Genomic DNA, 10,734 nt, shown 5'->3' on the forward strand with positions numbered 1-10,734 from the left:
CTCTATTACTGAATGTGTTGCTATGAAGAGCAGTAGAATGCCTCATGCACAAACAAGGGGCCTCTGCAGGTTTGAAGCTCTGCATGCCTTAGTAGCCCCAGACGTGTATCAGGTTTGCATTTTGGTGGCACAATTCAACACAGAGGCGGAAATTAATGTTCTTAAGAACATCTAAATATATGCTGGATTGTGACTCATTTCTTCATTACTCATTTCTTTATTATTTTAATATGATATAAAAACAATTTAATGATTCCAAACTGAGAAAAGGAAAATAATAATCCAGATGTGACATCATAACCTAAATTCAACCAAATGATTGGAAGAATTGATCCAAAATTGAATAAAGATGACCATTTAGATGTAGATTTACAGTAGCATCCTCAGCAGGCTTACTCAGATTCCTACTCAGATCTACTCAATGGGACTTACCCCCAGGAAAGTGTTCTTAAAATTAAATTGTTAATCGCTCTCAATTTACCTTTCTGTATGTGAAATGAACTCATTTGTACCATTTCCTTGTCAAATTTTAATAAACCAGTCATGATGAACTGATGGAGCTTGTATCAATTTCCATTTAGAAGACAGCTGTATATGCCAATAGCAGTTAATAAATTCATGATAAATTCCAAGTCAGCTTTTCTATGTTTCTAACAAACTCTGACATAGAAAAGATTAAAGGGTAGGTGATTTTTTTGGTTATTAAAGTCATTGTACTCTAGACATTCTTCTAGAATTTCAGAGATTTATTAAAAGATCATCTATAAATGTATCACCTTCCACTATATGGAGGCCCAGTAGGAGGCATGAAACTATCATATTGCTGAGAACCCTGCAGAAGAAGGTTGAAATCCTTTCCTGGAAACATATGTCGTTTTGCCAGGTAGACAGACATGAAAGAAAACATGGCTGCTCCAATCAGTTCACCTGAACACCTTCATAGCTTGCCTGTCAGAGCACATGGCCTATCTCATAGGTCATGACTCAGGTCTCAGGAAGGAACAATATTACAATGAGCAGCTTTGGGGACGTGAAAAGTAGAATAGCAACAAGAAAAGAGAAGAAAGAGAACAGATTAAAGCCCACACTGCAGATCATTCTTCTCACCAAGCATGTAGGAGAAGGACATTTCAGAATTCTCTATTGGCCCTGGGATGAAAGCTAGTCACAAACATCAGGAAAGGTAAGACTGCAGAAAAAGCCATATTACCATGAAACAGTACTGGCTTATAATGATTTATTCATTTGGCTTAACAACAGCAGCCCTGGAAGATGTCCCAAGCATATGTTGCTTTTTGCACAACCAGACCCAATTAGGAGGGATGTGTTGCTTATGCTGAATGGCTGCCCCAGACTCCAGTAATTTTGCTTATCACCTGGTTATGTATAAATTCATTGCTGCATTCATGAGGTTAATTGCTACTTAATTACTGCTGCCTAGCAACCTTTGTTCTTCTTCTCTGTCTCCTGTAATGTAGGCTGCATGGGTAGTTAACAAATGAGCAGAAATCAATGGGATTGTAAATCTATTTTTAAAAATAAATTTGTTATTATTTTCTTGTTACGAACACTAAACACTAAAACACTAGACTAAAACAAGCTACACAAGGATCATTTGAAATGATTAGTCATTAGCTTAATTAAAGTTCCCTCTATAATAAAGTTAGTGGAATATAGCGATTTCTAACAGCTTCTATTACAAACTGGTATTTGTATATTAGAATCAGGTAAGTACAGCTTAAACAATTACACTTTCAAGCTTATAAAATTCTCTTATTTCAATTTCTTTCCTCTATTTTTCTTTTTATCGAATTTCCATTGGACTTTCAGGACTTTTGGGGCCACAGACCCTTTTTCTGATTCAGAGTCCTCCTCTGGATTACTGCTCACCGTAGATTCCCAACCTCCCAACTCATATGTGCTGCTTTCTTCCTCCATGTCGTGATCCTCTGTTGTTTTCTTATCACTCGCTGGTCTTTGTTGCAGTTCCAGAAACATCTTCCCTTTTAAGACAGAGTCTATCTTTTCTTTTTTATATTTGTAGTTGAAGACAAGTACCTCAGGTATTATCCATCTGTATGGTATGGAATTTTTCTGCAAAAAGCTGGTTAAGTTTTTGTACTGTTTCCTCTTCTTTCGAATGGTATGTCTTTTAAGACTTCTTCTTCTTTGATTTTTAGGGTTGTCCCATTTGTGGCCTTAAGCACCACATCTCTTGTAGATCTTTTTGAGAATCTCACCATTATCTTCCCAGGCAGGTTTTTTTTCTTGATGAATTCTGGATATGTCCGATAAATCATATCCATATCACTTTGTAATACATCCGCAGTTAGCAGAAGAAGAAGAGAAGAGATTGGATCTATATCCCGCCCTTCACTACCCAAAGGTGTCTCAGAGCAGCTTACAAACTCCTTCCCCTTCCCCTCTGCACAACAGACACCCTGTGAGGTAGGTGGGGCTGAGAGAGCTTTGACAGAAACTGCTCTTTTTCAAGAACAGCTCTTATCAGAACTACGGCTTGCCCAAGGTCATCCAGCCAGGTGCAAGTAGAGGATCGGGGAATCAAACCCGGTTCTCCCAGATTAGAGTCTGTGCAGTTAACCACTACACGAAACTGGTTAAACCTGTCATTGGGGCCAACACGTCACTTAAAATTTCCTTCAGATTCTCACCCTTCTTTTCAGGAACACCTTGAAATCTCAGAACAAAAGCTGATTTTTCCATTTGTAGTCTTAAAAGCTGGTATTTGTCAGAGGTCCTCTCTTTCTCTCTCACTCTCTCTCTCTCTTTAAAATCCCCCTAAGTGGAGTTTTTAATTGAACTTTTCAAAAGACTACAAACTATAACCGAAAATTAGGAAGGGAAGGGGAAGGGGAAACTACAACAAAGGAGAAAGGAAAGAAAACCACTAGTAACTAAAACCCCAAGAATAGGAGATCATAACAATAGCTTATATGAATGTTATTCTTAATCACTTGTATTACTTTGAACATAGTCGGTTATGCTAAATTATTTATCTTTTTACCCATCAATCTATCTGTTTAAGAAAACCCCCAGAGCACCCCAGAGTTATTGTATAATATTGTATAACAATTCAGAGTCCTTCAGCCTTTATTTTGTCTTATCTTTTCTGATCCTCAATTTATATGGACTTTTGGGAGCAGCTGCCCCCTTTTCGGAGAGACAGTCCTCGTCAGAAGACACCGAGCCCAGTTCGCCATCAGATTTGCTTTCTTCTTCTTCCTTCTTGTCCTCAGCTGGCTCCCCCAGCTGTACTCTCAGGAACTCACGTGCTTTAAAAACAGAGTCAATCTTTTCTTTTTTGTCATGGAGATTGAAAATGACACATTCTGGAATTAGCCATCTGTATCCAATGCCATTTGTTTGTAGAAAAAGGATTAAATCTTTGTATTTCTTTCTCTTCTGTCTTATTTCAAATGGAATATCTTTTAAGATCCTGATGTTATTGTCCCCAATTTTCAAGGGTGTTCTAGTAGTTGCTTTCAAGATAGAATCTCTCACATGTCTCTTCGAGAATCTGACTACTATTTCCCCAGGCAGATTATTCTTCTTGATGTATGAGGAGTAGGACCTGTAGACCACATCCATCTCACTGTGAAGATATTCCTCTTTCAAATCTGTAACTGGGGCTAAAGTTTCACTCAGCAATTGCTTCAGATTCCCCCCTTTTAATTCTGGAACCCCTTGGAACCGTAGGACCAGATTTGCTTTCTCCATCTGCAGCTGTAAAAGTTGTGATTTTTCCGCAGCTTGTTTCATTTCCAGCTTTTGCACCTTGTTCTTAACTTTTTTAGTGTTGGCATCCATTTCCTTCACCTTCTCAGCCATTTGCTCTGTTACTTTTAAAGACTCAGTCAATTGGAGCTGCTGAGACGCCATACTCTGACTTATTGTTGACAACTGTTGCTTGATGTTAGTCATCTTGTCCAGCAGAGGGCGCAAGGAATCAGCCGACATTTTAGAGAGCTCAGTGGTCTCTTCCGGTCGAGGACTACCAACTGGTTTCACTTTTACAAGTTTGTATTTGACTGCATTCTTCCCTGACGTCTTTATGGATTGTTTACTTTTATAAAAGTTGCCAAAGTCTCTGAAATTCGCCCTTACGCTTATCCACACTCTGGTAAGTCTCTCACAACAGATTTAAATGCTTATTCTTCCACTCCTCCCTCTTTATATCGTGCTTTCGTTCATGCGTTTGGGAGGGGCCCCTCCCCAGCTCGCTTTTCGTCGCTCCGTGGGGGAGGGTAGCTTTCTTTTTAAGTTCTCATATTTGCTTTAACCCGACTCACAGTTCATTGTCGGGAATTCGGCCGCACTCGGATTCCGTTTAACTTGCTCGATCTCCGACGTTTCTCCCAGTCAACAGCTCTAGTTCCATTTGGGCACTCAGCGGCAGGACCGTCGGGGCAGAGGAGTGCCTCAATTCTCTGGCATCGTGCCAGTGAAGAGGTCGCCCCTCAAAAGCCCCATGGCTAGGAGCCTTTTACCAAGGCTCCGAGGGGTAGCGACTCGTCGCCCCCCTCCTATCCGCTGGTGCGCATATCACATCCCCGGGAGGTCCGGGAGATGCGTCCACTACTGTGTCACCATAAACCGCAAGTCCTGAGGTCCTGAGGTCCTCTCTTTCTCCACTACCTCCAGTCATTGCTTAATTGCTTTTGTCTTGGCTTCAACCTTTTTCACTGATTTTGCTGTCTCCTCTGTTTTTTTAATTTTTATTTTATTATTCGATTTGATATATCGCCCTAACCTCCTTGGGGGTCTCTGGGCAGTTTACATAGTGAGAGTGCTAATCACAATTGAATATCCTGACTAGGGCCCCATTTTTCGGGGGGGGGGGTGTGACAGCCTACCGGCACCCTGGTGGAGGCTGATGTCTTTCGGCTGGCTTCATTCCCGGTAGTCTGCTGCCTTTCTGCTGTTTCTTCTGGCGCTTGGTCGCAGTCTACGTTCTTCCCCGGCACCCGGCTGCGTCCTTTTGGCTCCGCCGCACCTGGGGATGATGTCACCGCATGCCTTTTTCACTGTGCGATAGCTGATCGTTGTTCCTGCTGCTGGCCACCAGGGGTCACTTCCTCTGCTGTTTCTTGCTGCTGCTGCCACATCGCCATGCCAGGTCGCATTCACCACTGGTGGTCCGCCATTGCTGCCGACGCTGTTTCCGCCGTTGCCATCCACACGCCTCATTGAAGGAGGAGGGTGACCCCTACCCTTCTAAGGGTGGGTACCCATTTATCTACTTGCATTAAGATTTTACGTTTTTTTGCTTTCGAGCCGCTGGGTTGGCGGGAGCTAGGACTAGGGTCGAGAGCTCACCTCAACCGCGGTGGGTCTCAAACAGCCATAGTGGCTGCTTGAGTGTTGTTAAAGCAGGCAGGCATTTACTCCCTGTGCACCGCTCCTATATTAAATTAGTTTCTTTCAACTGTTATTGGAGTGCTTCAAAATTATTATTGAGGTTAGTCATCTGATCCAACAGAGGGCGCAATACTGTAGCCAACATATTGGGAAAGTCAGTATTTACTTCCGATTTGGCAGCCAGAAGAGCTGATCTTGTAATTCCAGAAGAGTGCTTCAGCCTCATCGCCATCTTTTCTGCCCGACTAGTCATTGTTTACAGTTCAGGGAAAGTTTTTAAAAGTCACTGAAAGTTTATTTATAAAGTTGCTTTAGTTGAATCTGTGCTTTACTTGATTCAATCCAAAATCACCATATCTCCTAGCCCCCTCTATTGCTTAAACAATTCATTTAAAGTTGTGGGGGGGTGAGCAGACTCCCTCCCCCTGTCATTACCGGTTGGGGCTTCGGATGGGCACTTGGCCGCATAACCAGTTAAAGAGATTTCACTCACGCTTCATTCCATGTCAGCTGCAGAGGTAGGGAAAACTTTATATTTTCATTCGATCACTTGTTCGCTCATCTGGTGTACGCCTCTTGGTGCCATGATGGCGCCGCCGCGGTGGGACCTATCATGGCAAAGAGGACCCTCGATCCCTTGGCCACAGCCTCGGGAGAGGCACCTCCTGTGCCCCAGGCGTCATGGGCCGCTCCTATAGGAGCTCCAAAGGAGCGTGCCCACCATTACAGTCGCCGAAACCTGGACCCATGGGATTGTAAATCTAGAGGAACCAGCCCCTCCCCCTTGCTAGGGCAAACTGTGTAGTCTTTGGGTGATCACTAAGTCACCTCAAAATATGAGTCCCATGTTGAAGACAGCGGAAGTTAGTAATGAGCAGGGATGGGATTAGATTCTCATCTACCAAATTCAATTAAAATGGAGACATAGCTGTGAAATACATTTACTGAACAGCATCAGGAATAAGATTCTGAAGGCAAGTTAGGTGAATACGGTTTCCAACTCCCTTGGTTTATAAAGGCTCCTTTGTCTATGGAAACTGCACTGACATACAAAAGAAACATAACTTGTGCTGCTGCTGCTCCTTTCACTGCATGTCCATTGGTGGTTTGCCACTGCCTTCCTCTGCAGAGTCTTCCTTAGGTGGTCTCTCATCTGAGTACCAACCCTACTTAGCTTCTGAGATCTGATGAGATCGAGATGTATTATGCCACCTTCCCTCCCATATTACCTTTCAGAGAATAGCATAAATAATTTTGAATGGTTGCATTATTAACTAAGTTAACACATCGCAAGGGAGCAAAAGAAAAACGCAGTTACAAATAGTTTGCAGCAGACATATTTCTGTTTTTGTAAACAACTACACTGTATAATTGTATAGTTAATTGTTTACATACACAAGCTTAAAATATCCATTTTTGACAAATACATAACACTCCCAAGTAGGAAAGCTACTTGTAAGACATCCTGTTCCTGTCAGCCAAATCACTTAGGAGTTCTTGCCCTGAGCACTAAAAAAGTCAAATATGCACATTCAGCGACAGCAGTCAGAACAGGCCAACAGAAGATTAAATACATTTTGGAGTTTTAAAATGTTTTGTAGTCAATTATGTCCTTTTTATTGGCTGCTTTGACTAGAGGTTAGCAGGAGCACCAGTTTCTGATTTGGTTTAATTTGATTTGTTCGTGGAAGAGAGGTCGAAGTTCTCAAGACTAGAAGATTAACACAAGTAATTTTACCTTACTAATTAGTTTAGCGGGACAATTTATAATAAAAAGAAGGCAGAAATAGTTTTGCTTCCCATTCACAACAGCTTCAGCTAGGACAAGTTCCTTGAAAAGGACCTGTTCCATAGCATATTGAAATAGCATATTACCCAGTCATGTATAGTTACCACTATTTTGATCATATGTTTTTATTTATAAAGTGAATTATCTATTATAGCACAGCAAAAGTCCAATAAAAGCAATATAGGACGTAATAATGAAATCTTTAAAAATAAACTACAGATTTAATTTTCAGAAGTACATAATACAGTTATTCTAAAATCAACTGCCAGTTCTTGACACCCTTTTAAACAATAGTGGAAACACTATTGTGCATATGGCTTGCATTAAATTGGGGACAGACAATGAAAATTTTCACCATTACAAGTTGAAATCCTAAAAAAAAAAGTTTACATATTGACATTTCCTTCCCAGTTGGTGTAATCAACCATGGAAACCATTTTACATTTCCCTTTATCATGTCTTTTTCAATGATAAGAATAAAAATATTTTAAAAGGAAAATCCAGGATCTAGCACAGATATCTCTCTTCTTATGCACAATATTGTAACTGCGAATTCCAATTCGCTCAGATATCAGCTCATTTTTCTGGAACTGCTCTGTACAGATGCTCCAATTTTCTCTGTATTTTCATATGATTTGTATTGTCTTTACTGTTTTTGAAACTGAAGTCATAAACAGCAAACCCTCATCCCACAATAAACCTCATTCCACAGGAAATATATGCTTAATTTTACCATACCATTCTCCCATGCAGGTATGCTGTTAACCTGTGAACAGGTTCAGCAAGTGAATATACCATGGTTGATCTGCTGCAACCACTTGTGAGGTGTGGATTAGATCTGTTTGCCTCAGTACTGTCAATCAGCTTTGTGGCTGTGTAGTGGCCTTGCAAGACACTTCTACATCTGTGCAGTAGGTAAAACTGATTATCTCCCAGCATCATGTATTTTTGGGTCAAATAATTAAATGATGCAGGGGGGAAACTATGAGTCCCTGTATGAAAACATGCTTGTGCAAAATCAGTACAGCATTAATAAAACAAATTGAAAGAAACATTAAATGCCAAGACTAAAAAACAAACAAACACAGTGCTACTTTATAATCAATGGCTGACTGATCAGAGTTATTTCTCCCTCCTCCTTGCTGTTTATGTGAACGTCTGCTGGCTTAGTTTTGGAGGAACTGCCAAGGTGAACTGCTGATGTGCACATCCATTAACTTTCCTCAAATGATCAAGCTTTCTGAATTTCTCTGGCAATGTCAATCAAGCTAGATTCTGTATGGACAGCTGACAGAAGGGAACAGCCTATATTTTGATCCATGGAGAGACACAAACATGACCATAAAGTAGACAAAACTAAAAACAATCAAGCAGTTACTTAGAAATAGCATATTACACAGCAATCCTAAGAAGGTTTACTCAGAAGTAAGTCTCTTTTCATTCATTCATTGGGGTTTATTCCCAGAAAAGCATTCTTAGGATTGCAGCCATAGTGGGAAAGCTACACAGATGTCAGTGTTGGTTTGGTTACAGGATAACCAACCAAGTTTTACGGTGTCCCTTGGAGTGCTTCTGGCAGAGTTTCATTAATGAGGATTAGTAAATAAGAAGGTACATGTTCAGCCACTCTGGCAAGATTTGACTTTTTTATTGCTTTGCACACTGTTCCTATGGAAACATTCTCTCATCTGGCTGAAAACGCTAAAGAAACTTGAAAGCAGGAGTCAGGCATAAAAAGATGCTGAGAGTGAAATAAGAAAATACTTAAACATTTGTTTGCTATACAGATAAAAGGCTGAGGAAGGCAGTGATTGGTTGGGATTCACATACATCTGCAAGGAATTTGATATACTGGGAGTTTTTGTTCTTTTTTTTTTTGAACACCAGACCTGTGTTCTCTAACACAAGCAACTTATGAGATCCCGGCCTGAATTAGTTTCCCCATGTGGATAATTCCTTCAGAACTGTGTGTTTATGCAGTAACTAGGGATGTTCTATCACCCTTCTGTTCCCAAATTGTAAATGACTCCCTTGATCATTTCATACTGCTTTTCCACCGCATCCCTCATTTTTGTGTTTTAAAATGATCAATAAAATAAAAAGGCATGTTTCAGTCCTGCTCTGTGTTTGAAAAGAAGGGTGTGTCACTTGTCTGTGTATGCTAGTGTTGTTTATTTAGCTCATCTGAGTCAGTGTTCAAGTCCAGATAGCAAATATTTTACACATGCACATTCTCGTACTACCTTGAAATGCCTGTCCCCTTCCTCATCCATTTATCCAATTTGCTTGTCGGGGGTGGGGGGTGGGGGGACGACCTTACAAGATAGGGCCTTTGTTGTGGTGACCCTGCTGAGGTGGGAGAGGAGAAGTTACACGGCTTGTCTTTTTAATGTTAGAGGCTTGTCCTTCTTGCCTGACTTCCAAAGGTGAGTGTTCTTGAGTGTTCTCAATTCAATAAAATCTGAGTACTTACCCACAATAGTCAATGCTGCTGCCTGCACAGGTTTAAAAGCAGTACATATATGTTAAAGTAGCTGATTTGAAATATGTGGCCTTTCCATGATGATCTTTAGGGGTGTGCATTCAGTAAAGCTGAACTGAAAACCCCCCTGAAAAATGCCTTTTCAGAATTTTTGAGTATTCAGCATACTGAATCAGATTCCCTGAACTGATTCGGCTGCCGAATACTAAATGCCAACCCCCTCCCCCCAAAAATATTCAGATTTCCCCCAGCTTTTTTAAAGCATTGCGGAATATGGGCTCAGGGAGGCTTTAAACTTTAAAGGGCTCCTCTAACCTACTTTTCCCCACCATTTTTGCCTCTTTCCTGCCCTTTGCTCTGCTTTCAGGAGGGAGGGGGAAGAGGGACCTTACAGACAGCCAATCACTGCAATGCATTAGTGAATGCCATTGCAGCTTGCAAGGCTGTTGTTGCTGCTGGCTTCATTTGTTGAAGCCCAACTACTAGCTTACTGCATTCCCAGGGGAGGAGCACTGGCCAATAGAATTTGGCATACTGCTCTTTGGCCAATCACAGAAGTTTGTTCCTTTTAGAAATCCTTCTGTGTATGCCCAGAGAGCATAAAAGCAGGGGTCTCTGGCTGGCTGACTCCATTACTGTTCCTGCTGCTGAGAGAGAGCCCGAGTATGGCTGGCTTCTGCTTTAGCCACTGCTCTGAGCCTACTTTCCAGCTGCTGACTTGGACTACTTCAGATCAAGATCCATCCATCCTGCCTGCTGAAAAACTGAACAATAGAAGAATACTGAAGAGAAGAAGACATCACTGGTTTGACTTATTAGGGCCACTTTTAAAAAACTTTTCTTATTTTGTTCTGGGTTGGTGGGTTTGGGGCCTGGGGTTGGTGTGGTGGTGGTGAGTAGGCCTCTGGGCCCTAGGGCCTCTCAGGCCTCTAATTTTTGTTTGTTTGAGGCCCTGGTCACACGGGCCGGATATTGCGGGGGGGAGGTGTGGCTAATTGCCCCAGAGGAAACTAACGCACTGCTGCCCGAGCATATGTCCTGGTCGAGGTCCCGTGGTTCGGGGGAAATGCCGATCAGACGGGTA

Source organism: Gekko japonicus, unplaced genomic scaffold, assembly GCF_001447785.1.
Source record: "Gekko japonicus isolate JY-2015 unplaced genomic scaffold, Gekko_japonicus_V1.1 scaffold2638, whole genome shotgun sequence".
In the NCBI taxonomy this organism is placed as follows: Eukaryota; Metazoa; Chordata; class Lepidosauria; order Squamata; family Gekkonidae; genus Gekko; species Gekko japonicus.